This window comes from Pristiophorus japonicus, chromosome 18, assembly GCF_044704955.1.
Source record: "Pristiophorus japonicus isolate sPriJap1 chromosome 18, sPriJap1.hap1, whole genome shotgun sequence".
NCBI lineage: Eukaryota > Metazoa > Chordata > Chondrichthyes > Pristiophoridae > Pristiophorus > Pristiophorus japonicus.
The window spans coordinates 25,560,391-25,583,603 of NC_091994.1; the positions used below are offsets into that span (position 1 = coordinate 25,560,391).

The 23,213-nt window shown below is 45.7% G+C and overlaps 2 long non-coding RNA genes across 2 annotated transcripts in view; both read right to left on the reverse strand.

Moving 5' to 3' along the window:
* Window positions 1-759, reverse strand: part of LOC139229167 (uncharacterized) — a 141,032-nt gene extending 140,273 nt beyond the window's left edge. The window contains exon 1 of the long non-coding RNA XR_011587668.1: window positions 699-759. This is a non-coding gene — a long non-coding RNA (uncharacterized lncRNA). The remainder of the gene's footprint in view (window positions 1-698) is intronic.
* LOC139229166 (uncharacterized) overlaps window positions 1-23,213 on the reverse strand; it is a 422,261-nt gene that overhangs the window by 354,269 nt on the left and 44,779 nt on the right. The gene's annotated exons all lie outside the window — the stretch shown is intronic.

Here is a 23,213-nt window from a genome sequence, read left to right on the forward strand (position 1 = left end):
CGAGTCTGCGATCCGCATGCAGACCTGATAGGTCAGAAATTCACATGGAGGCGGGTTTAGAGCGCTATCCCGATCCGCTGTCAATCAGGGCCATTTTGGATGCGGACCTGCACTTGCAGGGCTGGGAAGATTCCGGTCATGGAGTGCAGAGATTACAGGAGCGAAGCGCAGTGAGACACCCAGAAGGAGATAGATTCGCTCCGCTTTGCTCTGCAGACAGATCGGGTCCCAATGCTAGTTTTACACCACACAAGTTTAGCATCAGTGTGAAACAGAAACTACTTCACAGCAATGATAAATGTGTCAGGTAAATATCCCCTTAGTTAACCTCTTTAACTGAAGAAGAAGTCTATTAGATATTCAGACAGAAAGGCAAAATCATTGTCCTGCTATGTCCTAAATGCACCTAAAGATGTATTTCTACAGTGCAGTATGACATCTATTAAAAGTAAGTTTTTATGAGCAAGATTTATTAGAAATTAAATGCTTTCTTCCCTCCTAAATCCTGCAAACTTCAAGCCATCATAAAGTGGTACCACTTCCGACTTCAGGGTGTATTCTGTGCCATGCATTACCTTAAACACATTCCAATTCACTCATCGAGGCCTTGCTCATAAACAAAAAAGTAAAAAATGTATTTGTGCATTGAGTCGGTTTCTGAAAAATCAGCTGAGCAACAGGAATGGGAAGATACGTACCTGAAGACTCTTCCATGCTCTTACCATTTGGCTTGCTTAGCCGGTCGATGATTACATTTTCTGTTGATTAAAGTTTTTTATCAATTAATTGATTACGTTCAATTAATCAGCAAAGCCCTAGGAATGTCTATGGTTTTGTGGAACTGACCATTGTGAAAGGAGCATTGTATCTTTGCCCATCTTCCTAAAGTCAAGAATATCCATCAGCAAACCCCTGTAGACCCTCTTAAAGTGACATTTTACTGACACAGTGAAAGTGTCTCATAATCCCAAACCCACCTTAGGGAGGCTGTTTACAAGAAAACCGTGCACGATTCCCAAACAGGTAGTCACTAAGTGGCAGATTTCCAGCCATTCATAATGTAATATGTTACCAGAGCTCCAATCAATAACTGATCAGAGCAGCAGTTAAAGCAATAACACGTTCATGTGAAAATGTGGTTACCCTTCTTATTAAGGTTTACAGACTGGTCAGAAGTTCTGTTACACCGTGCCAAAATAAAATGGAGTGCATTATGAATTTCAATTCATCCGAGAGCTTTCAACGTCCATGAATACAACAGAGCTGTGATTTAATGTCTCCATTATAGGGCTTTTCACCGTCTCTGCAATCAGTACTTTTAATCACTTGTATCAAATGTCCACCACAAAATATGCAAATATTTAGAACCAGCCTATAGATAAAATTCAACTTATTAAAATATATATGGGAATATTTACACTGTGTCTTTGTCTACATATTTATTATCTCACTAAATTTGCATTGTTAAGGTTCCCTAGGATAAGCAAATCACAGTTGAAAATTAATACATGTGTCGTACATGTGATATCTCAACAGATTTTCAACAGGAAGAGGAGAGTTATATGAAATAAACTGTTCACCTCACACCCCTTGTAGGTTACTACTGTCAAACCAGTCCACAAGATGTATTCGATTTAGATAAAATAGATACTGCTGTCATTGTCCGTAGTTAAGAGATTACTGTTGAGTATTGCCTGGATAGTTTCTAAGCCTTTGACATATGTCACTGAGTACCTTGTTTTTTTACATTAGAAAACATACTGTTTAAATCTTTTAAAAAAATGAATGTGGAAGTTATTTTCTACGTGATGACCCATAAGAATCAAAATATTATGATTTTTTTCAACATTGATTTGAAAGAGCATTAGATAAATACTGTATCCACATCTTAAAATAAGTTACAACTTTATAAAGAGGTTCTTGAAGAATCTATCTACAGGGGAGTCAAGGGTTATGGGGAACAGGTAGGAAAGTGGAGTTGAGGCCAAGATCAGATCAGCCATGATCTTATTGAATGGCGGAGGGGGCTCGAGGGGCCAAATGGCCTCCTCCTACTCCTATTTCTTATGTTCTTATTAGCCTCGCCTATGTTTGCTCGTTCTTGCTCCTGGGATTCAGTTGGGTCGGAAAACAAGAGAGTCCCGCATATTAGTGGTCCTATTGTAGTCAATGCCCTGGACTCTCTATGGATAGATCCCTCTTATTCCAGTCCCCGTTCACCTCCTGGGTGATGATTTCCAGTGTTGGGTGAAAGTGCTGGGGTTAGTTATGCCAAAAACTTTGTTATTTCTTACCTCCAGATGGAGACCAAACATCACTTGTTCAGGTTCATGTCGCCCCACTGGTGTTTTAGCCATATATTTGTTTTGGAGCGGGCTGCAATCCGGCACACAGGGGATTGTGCCTTCCTGCATCTAGCAGCACAGTTGTGCTAGATTGAATGTTGTGAAGGGCTCTTACTCACCAATGAGCACTGGACTGGTTCTTCCAGAATTACGAGGTTTGGAAATTAAATCTGGGTCATACGCGCTGTGATGTCACCACCGCTCCGCCACTGAGTGACAGCGACGGAGTCTCGGCCCCGCCCCAACTCCTGCCTCAGCATGACTTACCGCCGCACTTCCGTCCCCACTATGACCCACTTCCGGTCCAACATCAAAAAAATTTCAAAATGCCTAAAATCGATCCAGAGTCCGCCGCATCACTCCCGGCGGAAAAACCAGGGAAGAAATTGTTGGTGCGCCAGCTTTCTGGCGTGCCTGAATTTCGGCCCGTGTTTCGAGTTTTCACAATGCCTGTTGTGAATTTCAGTCAGTGTTTTGCATGTGAAAGGTGTACAGATTTTGCTAAAGCCTTAAAATATGATCCTACAAAGCATGCACCAAGTAGATGTCTGGTTTGATATCAAATATTTTGAATGTGCCATGTATCTATAACTCAGTGAAAATATCAGCTAGATGCAGATTTTCACAATGCATGACAGTTAAATGGAATAGACGCAAGGCGATAAAGTTATACTCATCTGGTTTGCAAAGCTGCTGGTTAAAAATTACGCCAGCAAATTTCAAACAAAGCATCTTGCATCTGGACAAAACAAGCATTTGACGTGGTTTGCACTCTGTCCTGAACCTTTCTGTTGGCCTACTTTCATAATATGAAATATTCAAGCAAAATAGGATCCTCGTTCTTACCCTTTCTCCTCACATGAGCTCTTTTTTTTTCTCCCTGGAGTAATCTTAAGAGCCTTTGAAACCCTTAACTCCACCCATTACTGGAAGTTGTGCTGTTGTTCTGGTACAAAGTGACAGTTATGGCACCTGTTTATCCGGTACCTCAAATAACCACATCGCCAGCGCAGCAACAAATGGCGCTCTGTCTGCTTCCTATACACGAGTGCAGAATAAAGGGATACCAAAGACACCGAATAACAAACCAGAATCGTTTTGCTTACAAAAATAACAGCTCTGCTGTCAGTCTTGTAATGCAGAAATAAGAACATAAGAACATAAGAAATAGGAACAGGAGTAGGCCATACGGCCCCTCGAGCCTGATTGCTTGGTGTCAAATTTTCAACTAAATCAAAGTGGTTTATCAAAGTTTCACCTCCCAACAACAAACAAACAGTGGGGGAGATGGGAACAGAATGTACACTGCTAGTCAGAGTCAGGTGATGCGTTCGCACTGCACCCCCCACTACCCCCCCCACCCCACCTAACACATTCAGCCAAACTTATTTTTTTAATCCCACCACGGCAGCTAGGGGAATTTAAATTAAATAAATCTGGATTTTTTTAGAAAGCTAGGATCCGTAATGATGACCATGAAACTACCGGATTGTCGGAAAAACTCAACTAGTTCACTAAAGTCCTTCAGGGAAGGAAATCTGCTGTCCTTACCCAGTCTGGCCTATATGTGACTCCAGACCCACAGCAATGTGGTCAGCTCTTAATTGAAACTGCAGTTCAAGGCAGCGGCTCACCACCATCTTCTCAAGGGCAATTAGGGATAGGCAATAAATGTCAGCCTTGCCAGTAATGCCCGCATCACGTGAATACATTTTTTTTAAAAGTCCCACTCCACAGACTTAAGCACAAAAATCTTGGCTGACACTCCAGTGCAGTGCTGAGGGAATGTGGCCACTGTTAGAGGTGCAGTCTTTCAGGTGAAACGTTTAAACCGAGGCCCCATCTGCTCTCTCAAGTGGACGTAAAAGATCCCATGGCACTATTTTGAAGAAGCAGGGGAGGTATCCTTGGTGTCCTGGCCAATATTTAACCCTCAAGCAACATCTAAAACAGATTATCTGGTCATTATCACATTGCTGTTTGTGGGAGCTTGCTGTGCAGGGATTGGCCGGCACGTTTCCCACATTACAACAGTGACTACGCTTCGAAAAGTACTTCATTGGCTGTGAAGCACTTTGGGACATCTGGTGGCCAGGAAAGGTGCTATATAAATGCAAGTCTTTCTTTTTTTTTTCCTGAGGACTGAGCCATTTTCATGGGCGGACCTCATTAAAATAAAATCGACGAACTGTCACCGCTAAACAATCGGGAGGGGGTGGAGCAGCGGCAGGTGTGTGGGTGTGGGAGGATTCCATCAGCTCCTCTACGAGACTGAGCTGGCAGTCGCCATTTAAAAGGGTGTGGCACAGAAGGACTGGCAGCCTGGGAGGCAAGAGCTCTTCCTGGCCCCACAAAATTCCGAAAGCACCGAACCTCAGCACTTTGTGATCGACTTTGAGTGGCTCCCCAAAGGACCACTTTACACGCAGTCCCAGGGGGCAGGTCTTGTGAGGCACGGGAATCACGCGGTCACGTTGAAAATCGCATCGGGATCCGACGAAAGTCATAAGACCCTGATTTGCATACATTAATGAGACTCCTGCCTGTTTCCAGCAGGTGACTTGGATGTCGATATCTCAGTCCGCTCCAAGAGCACAGCAGTTGGACATCCTCGGAACTGGAGCTATAAGTCACTCGTTACCATCCCACTCCTGCCGACAAATAGGGTGATAGAGAGATCAAAATTGATCTGAATTTGAAACATAACTTAGCCTAAAAGCCCTCAGCGCAGGAAATACTTGCACACCCATCTCCCATTTTTGATAAAGAATAATGCTTCAGGTGCTTAACATTATCCAACAAAAATACCTGCGGGTTTAATTTGCCTTTTCTAGAAAATTGTACTAAATTTTCAAACTCGGGTATGTTGTTTCAGTATTAAACTTTAAAACGGATAGTCAAGCTCTTATAATTAAAGCCTATTTTTTTTTAAATGACTATTTTACCGCATGCAATCATCAGTTTCCTGACAATCTCCCCTTATCCACTGACCCTCTCACCCCACCCCCATACATATACAGAAATACAAATATGACCTTGTTGATTGACCTTTAGAGGTCAGCAGAAGCATCTGTACTCGAAAAGTAAAAATGTAACAAAGTTCACATTTTCTGTTTATAATGTAATTTTTCCCGTTCCTTTGTATGATATGCATCATGAGAAATTTAACAGGATTTTTTTTAAACAGACGAGTTGGAAAGGAAGAGATATTCGTGATTACAAAAATCCGGAGATCTATCAGTACTCCAATGGTTAACATTATCTGCATTGTCCTTAGCAGAGGCATATTATCCATTTTAAAGCGAACCTATTTCTGGCGGAAATTGAAGTGTCTTCTTTGTCCCTTTGCCAATGATGTTATTTCTAACTGCAGTGCATCCATACCTATCTAGGGGTCGGCCCCATAAGACCAGCCCAGTCTCCTAGTCCAGTCTGACAGGCAGTCTGTCTGCCTTGCATTAATTCACTTCACACTCTTTGCATCGATCCAGGGCTCCCCCAGCGGTGCCAGTGAGCGTTCGAGGCTGCCTGCATGCATACAAACTCACTTACTCAGGCAAATCGATGCCCAAAACCACACATAGCCTGGTCACAGTTCAATGCATTCAGGAACTAGAAAGTGCTGTCCAAAGGGATTTAGGGTTCTGATTAACTCTCTAGTTAACTTAAAGCATGGAGCTGCAGCCGGAGTCACTTAATTGCATACCCAATACAGTGGAGTCTGGATAAATGCATACCTGATCGGAGCACAATTTTCCAATTTATGATTCCCACTCGGTGCCATTAAAGAAAAGTCCTGATTGAAGAATAATACTTATTGGCAAATTAGTTAAGCATTTATCAAGATGCAGCATGGTCGCAGATCTGAGTTAGTTGGCAAGTTTATTCCAAAGCAAAAACCTCTCTTATTCAGCATCAATGAATACAGCCTGCTCAGATCAATAGCTTATAGCAGGTCTATGTGTTCTGTTCCAAAGTGGAGGGCTGAACATAGATTTTGTGATGTGTGCCATTGTGTTTATTCTTATTACAGGGCTGCTGCAAGAGCTATTTGTGAATGTCATTTTCAGCACCAGAGCAATTCAAGCGATCAAGCCTTATGCTAGGGTTTAGTGTTTCAAGCTACGAGTTCACAGGATTCTTTACACAGTGCAGTGACGGGCTCCGACAGAAAGAGTCATATTTTACGGCTATTCATATCTGGTGGCTCTGGCTATTAGCATATCATTTACTTAAATCCTCCATTCGTTTGCAGCCTAATGCGTGGAGCCAATTAATTTCCAGGGGCACAATTAGACAATTTACATGCTGGTGTTGGTTTGTGTGTCAGCTGGTGTGAATATAGTCAGCAAAACAGGGAAAATCATTAATCTAGCTAGTTTACATGCGGTCAGGGTTTTGTCAACGAGATTCGTTTTACCTTGTTTGGGGATTTCTTGATTTCTGATGTGGCTATGAAGGTAGAAAGTGAAAATGGCTAATGCCCGACATGGATATAAAATCTGACAATTACTTTACGGACTGCTTTACATATTTGGTAACATCACCGGAGCACATGCTACCATTTTCTTGTCACGAGTGTTAATGACTGTCCATGCACTATTGGTCGCAATAGTGTAAATGTGTGCGCAAAAAGCACATTTATATTTTACTACCAAGAGTGAACAAAGGAGATCTCTCGCAGTTATCAGCTGCAATACAGAATTCATCCAAAACGGGAAGCAAATTCCTCAATCAAATCGACTGCCACCACATCAGTGTGCAGCAGATGAGTATACTCTTCTGAGCCCAATTTCACTTTGGGACATACCAACTAGTTAACTCGCCTATCCACAGACCTTCAAGATTTGATGACTTTGTACATATCAACGATTGACCTGGTCCCATCTGCAGCACGACCCGATCAGTCAGTCTTCATACTTTTGGTGCTTGATTTATTGAAAATATGTCCTTTGGAGATAGATTTTTTAAAGTTTTGAAGTTCACTTTATTCAAGAAAAAAAAGTTTAGGTCAGCTAGATTAGTATGAACTTGTCTCAGGAGGTAGCACTCATGTTTGGATCAGAAGACTGTGAATTGGAGTTCACACCAAAACTTTGGGGCATAATCTATACTGATGCTCTGGAGTATATCTGCGGGGGCGTAGCATTGTTAGAGGTTCATTTTTCAGTTGAGATGTTAAATCAAGGTCCTGAATGCCTGTTCCAAGTGGTTCAGGCAGACATTAAAGATCCCATTGTTCCAACGAAGCTCAATGTAAGCTCGAGCAACAGCACTGTTGTGTATAGAAGAACTCCACGAGGCTGAGTACTGTGAGCTAAACTTAGTGTGACCTTAGTCTTCTTTATTACAACTCCAGAGTGCCTAAACAACATGGCAGCCAACCTTTTATACTGGCCCTGCATGTGTGCAGGTGACCATTAGGATTCCAACAGTCACACCCTCTGGTGGCAAGTATTACATAGTTACATACATAACATCACTCCCCACAAAGTCTTCGATATAAGTTATTTACAAGTTGAGGCGATCCAGAGTCCTTCGCTCCCTGGTTGATCGTCTAAGTTCAAACCCTGGCGTGTGTGAGTTGGCCGGACCATTGCTGCACTGCACCGCGGCTGGTCTGACCGGACTGTCAGGAATGGTGCATTCATCCTCGTGATTGACAGTGAGATCGATTGCTGGTTGGATGTGTGTTGATGGATCGTCGATGGTGATGTCCTCTTCAAGACGTTCCTGGTTGTCAGTAAATCGCAATTTGGTCTGATCTAAATGCTTTCTGCACTTTTGGCCATTTAATAGTTTGATTATAAACACCCTATTCCCTTCCTTGGCTAAAACAGTGCCAGCAACCCACTTGGGACCATGACCGTAATTCAGGACAAACACAGGGTCGTTAACATCAATGTCATGTGAAACAGCCGCGCGATCGTGGTACATGTTCTGCCGATGTCGCCGGGTTTCCACGTGATCATTAATATCCGGGTGGACGAGGGAGAGCCTGGTTTTGAGGGCTCTCTTCATTAACAATTCTGCCGGGGGAACCTCGGTGAGCGGGTGGGGTCGCGTCCGGTAACTGAGCAGAATGCGAGACAAGCGGGTCTGCAGGGAACCGTCCGTCATGCGCTTCATGCTCTGTTTGATTGTTTGGACTGCCCGCTCCGCTTGACCGTTAGACGCGGGCTTAAACGGAGCAGACCTGACATGCTTGATGCCATTGCGGGTCATAAACTCGTTGAATTCCGAGCTGGTGGAACACGGTCCATTGTCACTGACAAGGACGTCGGGCAAGCCATGGGTGGCTTTCAATGGTGGCTGTGGACGTGCTGGATGACATGATTATGCATTCAATTCATTTGGAGTAAGCATCCACAATTACTAAAAACATCGTTCCGAGAAAGGGGCCGGCAAAATCTACGTGGATCCTGGACCACTGTTTGGAGGGCCATGACCACAGACTCAGTGGAGCCTCCGTTGGTGCTTTGCTCAGTTGCGAGCAAGTGTTGCACTGATGCACGCATGACTCCAAGTCCGAGTCAATGCCGGGCCACCAAACATGCGACCTGGCAATTGCCTTCATCATGACAATGCTTGGGTGGGTACATTGTAAATCGCGTATAAACATTTCCCTGCCTTTTTTTGGCAAAATCACGTGATTACCCCATAAGAGACAATCTGACTGGATGGACATTTCATCTTTTTGTTGATGAAACGGCTTAATTTCATCTTGCATTTCCCCGGGAACGGCCGACCAGTTCCCATTTAGGACGCAATTCTTTACTAATGATAGCACAGGATCCTTGCTGGTCCAGGTCCTGATCTGGCGAGCTGTGACGGGTGACTTCTCGCTCTCAAAAGCATCCATGACCAGTAGCAAGTCTGTGGGCTGCGCCATTTCAACCCCAGTGGTGGGTAATGGTAGCCGGCTGAGAGCATCGGCACAGTTTTCAGTGCCTGGTCTGTGGTGGATAACATAGTCATAAGCGGATAATGTTAATGCCCATCTTTGGATGCGGGTTGAAGCAATGGTATTTTTTCAAGCTCAAATCAAAGTCTAAATAGGTATTGGTGCATTTTCTTAACCCCATATACACATGCGAATGCCTCTTTCTCGACCATACTGTAGGCTCTCTTAGCCTTAGACAGACTTCTAGATGCGTATGCAACCAGATGGAGGTTGCCCGATACATTGGCTTGCTGTAACACACAGCCGACCCCGTACGATGAGACATCACAAGCTAGCACTAAACATTTACATGGGTCATAGAGTACAAGTAACTTATTTGAACATAGCAGGTTCCTGGCCTTCTCAAAGGCTGTGTCTTAAAATTTGCCCCAAACCCAGTCATCACCCTTACATAGCAACATGTGCAAAGGCTGTAACAACGTGCTCAACCCGGGTAGAAAGTTACCTAAATAGTTGAGGAGTCCCAGGAACGAACACAGCTCCGTCACATTCTGTGGTCTGGGTGCGTTCTTGATGGCCTCTGTCTTTGAGTCAGTGAGCCTGATGCCGTCTGCTGCAATCTTTCTCCCCAAAATTTCGACTTCTGGCACCAGGAAAACACACTTGGAGCATTTCAGCCCGAGTCCCACTCTGTCTAGGCGACTTAGAACCTCTTCCAGATTGTGTAGATGTTCGATGGTGTCACGACCAGTGATCAGGATGTCGTCTTGAAAGACAATGGTGCGCGGAACAGATTTCAGCAAACTCTCCATGTTTCTCTGGAAAATGGCTGCAGCCGAGCGAATCCCAAAAGGCCACCTGTGGTATATAAACAGCCCTTTGTGTGTGTTGATGCACATCAGTCTTTTGAAAGATTCAGCCAGCTCCTGTGTCATGTAACAGAGTTTAGGTCCAACTTGGTGAACGACTTCCCCCCCTGCTAACGTTGCGAGCAGGTCATCCGCCTTGGGCAGCGGGTACTGGTCCTGTAGTGAGACTCGGTTAATCGTTACCTTGTAGTCTCCGCAGATTCTGACCGTGCCATCGCTTTTCAACACTGGAACAATTGGACTGGCCCACTCGGTGAACTCAACTGACGATATGATTCCTTCGCGTTGGAGTCTGTCCAGTTCGAGCTCGACTTTCTCCCTCATCATGTACGGAACCACCCGAGCCTTGTGATGGACAGGCCGTGCATCGGGGCCTAGATGGATCTGTACCTTGGCGCCTGTGAAGTTGCCGATGCCTGGTTCGAATAGCGAGGGAAACATGCTCAGCACTTGAGCACACGAGGTGTCATCCACTGAAGATAGTGCTTTGATGTTGTTCCAATTCCATTTAATCTTTTCTAGCCAGCTTCTGCCAATCAGCGTTGGGCCATTGCCTGGAACAATCCACAATGATAGGTCATGCACAGCTCCATCACACGATACCTTCACTGCTGCACTTCCAATGACTGGTATGAGCTCTTTGGTGTAGGTACGCAGCTTTGCATTAATCGGGCTCAGTTTGGGCCTTTGTGCCTTATTGCCCCACAGTTTCTCGAACACCTTCTGGCTCATTATTGACTGACTTGCACCCGTGTCCAACTCCATGGATACTGGAACTCCATTTAATTTGACTTTCAGCATTATAGGAGGGCTCTTGGTGGTGAAGGTATGTACCCCATACACTTCTTCCTTGGGTTGAGTTGCCTGTGCTGCATGATCCGCGCCGGATCGATCATCCTCTGCCACGTGGTGTGTCGCAGCACGTTTGCACATTCACTGGAGGTGCCCATTATTGCGCAGCCTTTGCACACGTAGTGCTTGAATCGACATTGATGGGCCTGATGCTTACCCCTGCAGCGCCAACACGGTGCTAATGGATTCACATTCACCCCCGATGGCGGGCTCTAAGTCATCACAGGTCTTGCAGCAGCAGACTTATAGGCCTTGCCATATGCAGTTCGGCCTGCTGGAGACGTAAATTATGCACAGTACTTGCCTTTGTTGAGAAGATATCTGTTTGGTGTTATCGTCCGTGGCCATGATTGCCTGGGTGATCGCGATGGCCCTGCTCAGGTCTAGGGTTTCGGCAGACAGCAGCTTTCGAAAAATGACCTCGTGGCTGATGCCCAACACGAAAAAGTCCTGCAGCATTTGCCCCAACGCAGCTCCAAAATCGCAAGGTCCCGCGAGGGGTCTCAGGTCAGCAAGATAATCCGCCACGTCCTGGCCCCCGGAGCGATGGTGCGCGTAAAAACAATATCTGGCCATGAGGATACTCTCCTTCGGCTTGAAGTGGTCCCGAACAAGTCTGGAGAACTCTATATATTCCTTCTCTGTTGGTTTTGTCGGTGCGAGCAGATTCTTGATGAGGCCGTATATTTTAGACCCACAGACAGTGAGGAGAACCGCCCTGCGCTTGACCGCGTTAGTGTCTCATTCCAGCTCATTGGTCATGACGTACTGGTCGAGACGCTCGACGAAGGCTTCCCAATCATCACCCTCTACGAATCTCTTTAATATTCCAATGGCAGTCATGGTTGCGTGAAGGTTTGTATTCTGTTACTCATCGCCAATTGTTGTGTGTAGAAGAACTCCACGAGGCTGAGTACTGTGAGCTAAACTTAGTGTGACCTTAGTCTTATTTATTACAATTCCAGAGTGCCGAAACAACATGGCAGCCAACCTTTTGTACTGGCCCTGCACATGTGTGTAGGTGACCATTAGGACTCCAACAATCGCGCCTTCTGATGGCAAGTATTACATAGTTACAAACATAACAGGCACCACATTTTTCTACTGGCCAATTTACAGCCTTCTGGGCTCAACATCGAGTTCACCAGTTTCAGACCATAACCTCTACCCCAATTTTTTCAGATGGCCACTGTTGATGATTCTGCGAGACCCATTTACACCTCTTCTAGATTCGTCTTTTGTTTCTTCACTTGTCCTTTTGTCATCCAAACACTCCTGCCTTCCACTCTATCACAGACCTTCCCTTTTGGTTTTTCCTCCCCTCTTCCCTTTCCCTGCCCCTGTACTTGCTTAAACTCTTGTTACACCGCTAACTTTTTCCAGTTCTGACAAAAAGTCACCTACCTGAAACATTAACTCTGTTTCTCTCTCCAGATGCTGCCTGACCTGCTGAGTATTTCCAGCATTTTCTATTTTTATTAAAGAGAACCAAAGAGCTGTTAAGGTGTCCACCTCTGACATATTATCCACCCATGCACCCTATCTCAACATGCCCACTCATCTTCGGTTACCAGTTCTAATGAAGGGACTCCACCCGAAATGTACTTATTTCTTAATGTGGGCTTTAAACATCTTTCCACAGTCATGAACAAGAAAGTACCAAGCTTTTATTGCTCACATAAGAACATAAGAAATAGGAGCAGGAGTAGGCCATTCGGCCCCTCGAGCCTGCTCTACCATTCAATAAGATCATGACTGATCTTCTACCTCAACTCCACTTTCCTGCACTAAACCCATGATCCCTTGATTCCCTTAATATCTAAAAATCTATCAATCTCTATCTTGAATATACTCAATGACTGAGCCTCCACAGCTCTCTGGGTTAAAGAATTCTAAAGGTTCACTACCCAATGAGTGAAGAAATTTCTCCTAATCTCAGTCCTAAATGGCCAAACCTTTATTCTGAGACTATGACTCCTGTTCTCGACTCCTTGCATCTACCCTGTTAAGCCCTGCAAGAATGTTGTATGTTTCAATGAGATCACCTCTCATTCTTCTAAACTCCAGAAAACATAGGCCTCGTCAACTCAATCTCTCCTCCTAGGACAATCCCCCCATCCCAGGAATCAGTCTGGTGAACTTTTGTTTCACTCCCTCTATGGCAAGTATATCCTTCCTTAGGTAAGGAGACCAATTCTGTACACAATACTCCAGATGCGGTCTCACCAGGGCCTTATATAATTGCAGTATCTCTCATTATCCCTGTCTCAGGCTGTGAGAAAAACCAAACCTAATGATAATAATGGAAGAAAATTGTGAAATTGCTTTCCTTCCACAGTTTAATCACATCTATTCTTTGGCTGAACTTTACATACAGGAAAGGAAAACTCTCAAAACATAGATGAAAACAGGTATGATGGGTTGAATGGACTTCATCTGTGCTGCATCATTCTATGATTATATGAAAGCATTCCAAAGTTGCGCTGTTATACTGTAAGGGTTACTTCTTGCAATTGATAACATTTCTGGTACAGACTTGAACAACCTACTTATGCTGGAGTCCATTGTTAAGGAAGCAATAGCAGGACATTTGGAAAAACATAATTCAATCAAGCAGAGTCAACATGGTTTTATGAAAGGGGAAATCATGTTTGACAAATTTGCTGGAGTTCTTTGAGGATGTAACGAGCGGGATGGATAAGGATGTGGTGTATTTAGATTTCCAGAAGGCATTCGACAAGGTGCCACATAAAAGCTTACTGCACAAGATAAAAGTTCATGGGGTTGGAGGTAATATATTGGATGTGCTTATTCGTACTGCAAAAATAGCCACCATGCTCCACCCTTTGTCTATGATTGGTCCCCTTGGAGGATAAGCCAAACCCTGAAGTTTCACAGGAATGTGTAACTGGAACCGCCCATCCCAAGATCTCACTGACTTTGCAAATTTTAACTCGATCCACTTTGACTTCCTGAAGCGACAGAGGACAGAGCTCCCCAGAAGGCAGCAAGGGACAGCCAAAGTGCCTTACCCCAGTCCAAGTACATCCCTCCCCCAGCCAAAGTGCCTTACCCCAGTCCAAGTGCATGCCGCCCCAAGCCAGTGTGCCTTACCCCAGCACAAGTGTATCCTTCTCCCCCACCCCACCCCACCATAGATGAGGCAGGCTTTGTGTATGGATTGTTCACAGGTTTATTGGGTATTAAGTGAATCGTGACAGCGTTGTGACTTCTGAATATCATCCATTCCAATAATGTCCCTTGTAGGGGTTGGAAGAATATGATCCATCTTCCCTGAGTTCCCTTTCTCTCCCTCCCCACCCCCTCTCCGTGTGTCTCTCCCCCCCTCTCCCCACCACTTCTCTGCTCACTGCTGCCGCCGGCCGCCCACGGACTGTCTCTCCCCAGGCCCACTGCTCTCGGTCCCCCAAGAGGGGTCAGGGTCGGGTGGGGGGAGAGGGAAAGAGGGGAGAGGGCCGGGGCCTGAGGGGGCGAAGAGAGTCAAGGCCTCAGGTCCTGCTTCTTGGCACCACGTGGAGGCAATGATTCTGTTGCATGTCTGTCAAAAAAAGGGCAGTACAGATACAGGTTACAGACTGTAATATATTAGTATGGATAGAGGATTGGCTAACTAACAGAAAACAGAATGTCAGGATAAATGGGTCATTTTCTGGTTGGCAAACAGTAACTAGTTGGGTGCCGCAGAGATCAGTGCTGAGGCCTCAATATTTACAATCTATATTAATGACTTAGATGAAGGGACCGAGTGTAACGTATTCAAGTTTGCTAATGATACAAAGTTGGGTGGGAAAGCAACTTATGAGGAGGACACAAAAAATCTTCAAAGGGATATAGACAGGCTAAGTGAGTGGGCAGAAGTTTGGCAGATGGAGTATAATGTGGGAAAATGTGAGGTTATCCACTTTGGCAGAAAAAATAGAAAAGCAAATTATAATTTAAATGGAGAAAAATTGCAAAGTGCTGCAGTACAAAGGAACCTCGGGGTCCTTGTACATGAAACGCAAAAAGTTAGTATGCAGGTACAGCAAGTACAACAAATGGAACGTTGGCCTTTATTGCAAGGGGGATAGAGTATAAAAGCAGAGAAGTCCTGCTACAACTGTACAAGATATTGGTGAAGCGTACAGTTTTGGTCTCCGTATTTAAGGAAGGATATACTTGCATTGGGGGCTGTTTAGAGAAAGTTCACTAAGTTGATTCTGGAGATGAGGGAGTTCACTTATGAGGATAGATTGAGTAGGTTGGGCCTATACTCTGGAATTCAGAAGAATGAGAGATGATCATATTGAAAGATATAATACAATGAGGCGGCTCGATAAGTTGGATGCAGAGAGGATATTTCCACTCATAGGGGAAATTAAAACTTAGGGACATATTCTCAGAATAAGGGGCCGCCCATTTAAAACTGAGATGAGGAGGAATTTCTTCTCTCAGTTGGCTGTAAATCTGTGAAATTCTCTGCCCCAGAGAGCTATGGAGGCTGGGTCACTGAATATATTTAAGGCGGAGATAGACAGATTTTTGAGAGATAAGGGAATAAAGGGTTATGGGGAGTGACGGGGAAGTGGAGCTGAGTCCATGATCAGATCAGCCATGATCTTATTAAATGGTGGAGCGGGCTCGAGGGGCCAAATGGCCTCCTCCTGCTCTTATTTCTTATGTTCTTATGTATCAAAGGGGAAAATCCAACAGTGCATTTATGTACATCTTTCTGAAAAATCTATTTTCTTTATTCCCAGTTCTCTCAATGATATTCACTATTGTAATTTCACTGAGTTATATGAATCCCTACAGATCCTATATTGGTAATGGTATGGAAGCCAACTTTACTCCAAAGTGAACTCCTGATGCTCCAAGGATTCCATGTTTTCACTTTCAATGAAGCTGAAACAGTTAAAGGAAATGGTTGCAGATTTAATTTGCAGATCACAAGATGCAGTCTGTATGGAGAAGTGAAGCAGAATGTTGGGGTCGATTTCCGTTTTCAGCATTCATTGGGTGAGTGATAGGCATCTCAATCAGGACCCCCAGCCGACGCCATTGACTATTTCAATGGTCGGAGGTCATTAACATTGTATTGGTGAGTTGCATTTAGAGTACTGATGGGCAGCTCGGCATTTGGAGAGGTGGGGTTGGGGGGGTGGGGGGAGTCGAGATATCTCGTGGACCTGAATCTCATTTAACGTGAGCTTCAACTCCTTAATGGGGAAGTGTGTTTTGGGTGGTTGGCTGTGGAAGATGTAAAGTCCTTTCACAATATCACAAATCCACACGAGGCACAGTCTATGGACAAGGTCACTCCATGACCTGAACCTTTATTCACAGGACCAAGAAGTGATGACCCTGCGTGGGACCTTCCTTTATATACCTGGGTAACCAGGTGAGGAGTGTCTCCCACAAGTTCACCCCCTGTGGTCAAGGTGTGCATTTCTTATGTATATACAGTATTGCAGTGTTGTTACACAAAGGTTACATGCATGACATCACCTCCCCCTTAACATCTTATTGGGATCATAGGTTATGTCTCTCGGGTGGTCTGCGCTCTCTCATGGAGCGCCGCAGTTGAGGCTCTGATTGTTGAGCCTTGGTATGCGTGTCTGTCACCTGTGGTGATTCCGGCCTGTCCGGGCTGACCGCAGGGACTGTGCATGCTGCTGAATGTTCTTGTTGCTCGTTCACTGGCGGTGGTGTGAATACCATCTCATGAACTTCCTCAGGTTCCTCAGTGTTCATGCTGAACCTTTTTTTTTTACTTGGTCCAGATGCTTGCAGCATATCTGCCCATTGTTAAGTTTAACCACAATGACACTATTCCCCTCTTTGTCTATTACAGTACCCTCAAGCCATTTGGGCCCCAAAGCGTGATTGAGAACAAATACAGGGTCATCAATTTCTATACATCTCTCCCTTGAATTTTGGTCATGATACTCATTTTGAGACTGGCACTTGCCCTCAACAATGTCGGACAGGACTGGATGAATGAGGGACAGCCGAGTTTTGAGTGTTCATTTCATGAGTAGCTCCGCGTGAGCACCCCCGTGAGCGTGTGCGGTCGGGACCTATAGGCCAGCAGGAAGCGCGATAGGCGGCATTGAAGGGAGGGTCCTTGAATCCAGAGCATGCCTTGCTTTATGATTTGGACCGCACGTTCCGCCTGGCCATTGGAGGCTGGCTTGAACGGTGCTGTCCTGACATGGTTGATGCCATTACCCGACATGAACTCCCGGAATTCGTAGCTTGTGAAACGTGGGCCATTATCGCTAACAAGGATGTCCGGCAAGCCGTGGGTTGCAAAGACCGCGCGCAGACGCTCCACGGTGGTGGATGTCGTGCACGAATTCAAAATGATGCACTCGATCCATTTCGAGTACGCATCAACCACAATGAGAAACATTTTTCCCATGAACGGGCCCTTGTAGTCTATGTGAATACGTGACCATGGCCTGGTGGGCCAGGGCCACGGGCTGAGCGGGGCCTCCCTGGGGGCATTACCTAGCTGGGCACATGTCGTGCACCTGCAAACACAGTGTTCCATGTCTGAATCAATTCCTGGCCACCACACATGTGACCGGGCAATGGCCTTCATCAGCACGCTGTGGAGTTCCCTGACGAATGCTTCCCTGCCCCTCTGGGGCATGACTACCCGGCTGCCCCATAGTAGGCAGTCGGCTTCGATGGAGTGCTCATCAATCCATCTGTGGAACAGTCTGACCTCCTCATGGCATGCTCCGTGTGCGGGCGCCCAATCCCCAGTCAGGACACATTTCTTAATCAAGGATAGGAGGGCATCTCTGTTGGTCCAGATTTTGATCTGGTGGGCTGTGATGAGGGAGCCTGTGCTGTCAAAAGCATCGACAGCCATGACCATCTCAGTGCTTTGCTCTGCTGCCTCCTCGCTGGTGGCCAGTGGAAGCCTGCTGAGCACGTCAGCACAATTTTCGGTGCCGGGCTGGTGCCGGATGGTGCAGTCATACGCAGCGAGCGTGAGAGCCCATCGCCGTATGCGAGCTGAAGCATTGGCATTGATGGCCTTGCTGTCTGACAGCAGGGATGTTAACGGCTTGTGGTCCGTTTCTAATTCAAACCTCCTGCCAAAAAGGTACTGATGCATCTTTTTCACCCCCATAGACACATGCGAGTGCTTCCTTCTCAACCATCCCATATCCCCGTTCAGTTTGAGAGCGCAACCTGGAGGCATAAGCCACAGGTTGTAGTTCGCCCTCAGCGTTACTCTGCTGCAACACGCACCCAACCCCATAGGACGATGCATCACATGTCAGAACCAATTTCTTACGGGGGTCATACAGGGTCAACAACTTATTTGAACAAAGTAGGTTCCGCGCCCGATTGAAAGCCCGTTCCTGACAGTCCCCCCAAAACCAATCACAACCCTTATGCAGGAGCACGTGTAGTGGCTCCAACAATGTGCTTAAGTTCGGCAGAAAGTTCCCGAAACAGTTCAATAGTCCCAGAAATGAATGCAACTCCGATGTGTTGCAGGGCCTGGCGCTCATCAATTCGCCTCCGTTTTGGATTCGGTAGGCGGAATCTCATCTGCAGCAACCCTCCTGCCCAGAAACTCAACCTCGAGAGCCAAAAACACACACTTAGACTTCTTGAGTCACAGGCCTACCCAGTCGGCGTAGCACCTCCTCCAGGTTGTGGAGGTGTTCCTCGGTGTCACGACCGGTGAAGAGGATGTCGTCCTGAAATACGATTGTTCCAGGAATGGATTTGAGCAGGCTTTCCATGTTTCTTTGAAAAATCGCAGCCGCTGATCGAATGCCAAACGGACACCTGTTGTAAACAAACAGTCCCTTGTGCGTGGTGATGGTGGTCAGTAGTTTAGATTCGTCGGCCAGTTCTTGGGTCATGTAGGCTGAAGTGAGGTCCAACTTGGTGAACAACTTGCCGCCTGCCAGCGTGGCAAAAAGATCCTCCACTCTCGGGAGTGGGTATTGGTCTTGTAGGGACACCCGGTTGATAGTGGCCTTGTAGTTGCCACAGATCCTGACCGAGCCATCCGCTTTTAGGACGGGAATGATGGGGCTTGCCCAGTCGCTGAATTCAACGGGCGAGATGATGCCCTCTCTCAGCAACCGGTCCAACTCACTCTCAATTTTCTCCTGCATCATATACGGCACAGCTCTTGCTTTGTGGTGCACTGGTCTGGCGTCCAGGGTGATGCGTATCACCACTTTGGTACCTTTGAACGTCCCGACGTCAGGTTGAAATAGTGACTTAAATTGCTGTAGGACCTGTGAGCATGAACTTCGCTCCACAGATGACATGGCGTGCACATCCCCCCATTTCCAGTTCATCTCAGCTAACCAGCTCCTCCCCAACAGTGCAGGACCATTGCCCGGGACAATCCAGAGCGGCAGCCGGTTCACCGATCCATTGTGTGTGACCGCCAACATTGCACTGCCTAGCACTGGAATGATTTCTTTGGTGTACGTCCGTAATTGCGTATCAATGCATTCTAGTTTGGGTCTGCTGGCTTTGAGTGGCCACAGCTTTTCGAATTGTTGAACACTCATGAGTGACTGGCTGGCCCCCGTGTCCAGCTCCATGCATACAGGGATGCCGTTTAATAGGACTTTCATCATCATAGGTGGCATTTTGGTATATGAGCTGTGAATGTTTGCCACATGAACCCGCTGAACTTCAGCGTCCATTGATTTGCCCAAGGCGTCATCCTGCCTCGCAGACCCCTCATATGGTTCATCCACCTCATATATTAGCCTGCTTACAGGCTTTCTTCACATTCAGGTTAAATCACTGATGTTACAATTTCTGCAGACGAACTGTTGAAACCTGCAAGTCCTGGCAGCATGTCTGCCCCCACACCTCCAGCATGAACTGAGATTCCCATTGTTGTGAACAAAAGAGCTGTTACAAGGCATTCCTCGCTGATTGTCCCTTTGACTGCTCTTGAGCACCCTGTTAGTGGGTGTCAATGGCCCCATCCCGGGCCGCATTGTCCACTGCGGGGGGCGTAAATGTCCATTCAGCCTGCCATTGTCTCTGTTGAAGACTTACTCTTGGGTCTATTGCTGCCTGGGGTGTCTCGAACTGGCCTTGCCTGCCTGCGGGGCTCTGTGTCGCGTTTATGATATTGACTCCCTGATCCATTGGAGGCAGAATTGCGCGCATATATTATCTTGGTTTCCTCCTCCCCCACCATAAAAGTCTGAACCATCAACGCCGCCACTTCCAAGGTCAAGTCCTTGGTCTCAATTAGCTTTCTGAAAATCCCAGCATGACCGATGCCCTCAATAAAGAAATCCCTTAGCATCTCCCCCCTGCAGGTGTCTGTGAACTTACAGAGGCTGGCCAAGCGCTGGAGGTCCGCAACGAAATCCGGTATGCTCTGTCCTTCCCGACGTCGGCGTGTATAGAATCTGTGTCGGGCCATGTGTACGCTTTACGCCGGTTTGAGGTGCTCACCGATTAGTTTGCTGAGCTCTTCGAAGGTTTTGTCCGCCGGCTTCTCGGGTGCTAGCAGGTCTTTCATGAGTGCGTAAGTCTTAGATCCGCAGCTGGTCAGCAGATGAGCCCTTCGCTTGTTGGCCGCTGCGTCTCCCAGCCAGTCCTTCGTGACAAAACTCTGCTGCAGCCTCTCAATGAAATCGTCCCGGTCCTCACCAACACAGTACATCTGTGCTGCCGGTGGCCATTCTCCTGGGTCTTTGATTCCCGTTTCTCGTCGCCAATGTAAAGTCCTTACACAATACCACAAATCCACATGAGGCACATTCTATGACCTGAACCTTTATTCACAGGACCAAGAAGTGATGAACCTGCATGGGACCTCCCTTTATATACCTGGGTAACCAGGTGAGGAGTGTCTCCCACAAGTTCACCCCCTGTGGTCAAGGTGTGCATTTCTTACGTATATATAGTATTGCAGTGTTGTTACATAAAGGTTACATACATGACAGAAGACGCAATTCTTAAACATTGCTGAGAATGAATGTCGATCTCCACTTTACATACAGTGCCAGTAGCTGAGGCCTGTACAACATGGCCTCTGTGCATTCGCAATTCAGAATCGCATCGGGTTCCCGTGTATAGTGTAGGACCCCGATTTGCATTAATGAGGCCCCTGCCTATTCCCAGCAGGATCCCTGGAAGCATATTTCGCAGCCTGCTCCGAGATCACAGCAGGCCAGACATCAGCAGGAATGGAGCAGGGCATCCTTCAGTTTGATCTTGATCTTGCTGCCGACCCAATTCTGCCAAAAAGTCAGGGCAATAGGCTCCAGCTCCCTTTTGAAGAATTGCGGTAAATCACATATTTATTGCACATTTTGGTTATCTATTCTGGATCCTTGCAGTCAAAATCATGTTACACAAACTCGGCTCCACAAAATATTCCGACATGCCATTTTGAATGATGGTCATTGAAATCTAGAACAGAGGAACAGGAGGAGGCCATCCAGCCCCTCGAGCCTGTTGCACCATTCAGTTAGATCATAGCTGATCTGTACCTCAACTCCATTTAGCCACCTTTGCTCCTTATCACTTGATACACTTACCTAACAAAAATCTATCGCTCAGTCTTGATCATATAAAGAAAAATATGGTTACTAACCTTTCCTACAAAAAGTGTGGAAAATATAACCCTTGTTTTATTGAGTTCTGCATTGGGGTAGGGAGGGGAAATGATATATTGGAAACAAGATGTAGCTGAAACTTTGGGCTAAGTTCTTTATGATAATTAAAAAAAAATGAGTTCAATATCGTTAAATGACTAAAGTTTCATATTCTGCAGGCTTGGGAGAAAGCAAGTTGAAATGGTCATAAACGTGAATGGAATTCTCACAAAGCCGGAAATTATTCAGATATTAAATTTGCGAGTCTCACTTTTTCACCCTAATCATGAACGATAAATTAAAAAATGGGAACACGCTGCTTTGTAATGTGCTACTTCAGCGAAAATAGGTTCGTTAGTAGCAATGAAGAAATGCCAGCCAATCATAATGCATCTGCAATACGGATCCTTCAACCTTTCAAGTCACATAATGAGTATAAATCTTAAGCTTCATTAAAGCAGCTGTAGAGTGCTCAATTGTAGGGGAGAATGGCTGAATGCCAGCAGACAAAAGTACGTTTCAGTGATGAAGCTCCACTAGATGCTGTAATGGTGCATTTCTGACATATTCGATAGTCAGGAAGGGCTGCAAATAAGCAGAGAACAAGACATGCATTGGCGTATGTCACCCAGATGGTGAATGCAGTCTCCAGAGCTTAAAGGGCCTAGGAGGGAAGGAGACAATTATACAGCTTAAGGAAGAGCCCCCTGGTGAACATTGCACATTACTGTAAACTATCAGCATAGCAAAAATATGCACCTGATAGTAATTGGTATTTAATAATATACATACCACATCACACATACTCAAAAATGTATCCCCAAAAAGCAGTACTTAATTTTAACTTTGTTTTCGTTTCCCACATTACAACAGTGACTACATTCAAAAAGTACTTAATTGGCTGTAAAGCACTTGGAGATGTCCAGTGGTCGTGAAAGGCGCTATATAAACGCAAGTCTTTCTTTCTTTAATATAGTAAGTAAAATATTACGTTAAAATAGCAGGATTATGTAAATAGTTATACATGACATGGTGGAATTTATATGGACTAAATCAGTCTCCTGTATCAATCGCCACTGCTCTAAAGTTTAGATGCAAAGCAAGCAAACGAGCGATGGTGGACTCCACAGGTGAAACCTTCAATACCAGTTAAAGAAACTATAATTGGTTTATCTAGCATAGATATTGGAAGGTGCGCTCAGCTCTCATAACAATAAATTTTGCAAAGCGTGGTTCCCCAGTGCAATGGGAGTGTGGATCAGAGAATCGGGCATAGTGGCCAGTGTGCTAATTCACAGAGCTGTCGAATTTCTGGTCATTGAACTGAATCACCAGAAAAATAGGAGGGGCACAAATCAGATGCGCTGACCTCTGCACTCAGCACTACTGCTCCGACTGTGAGTGGAACCTTTGTAAGATTTACACTTTAAGGTGCAGCATATTATTCAAATATTCCATGCTTTGTATTATATGTTACGTGAATGTATCCATAGAGAGTGAGTGCAAACACATAAATACAGCATGTTAGTGTGAATCTGTGCTCCCATCAGGGAACTGAGCTCACAGGGAGCACAGGCCAGAGAACCAGGGATATTTTCAAAATCACTTGTTTTCAACCTGCACT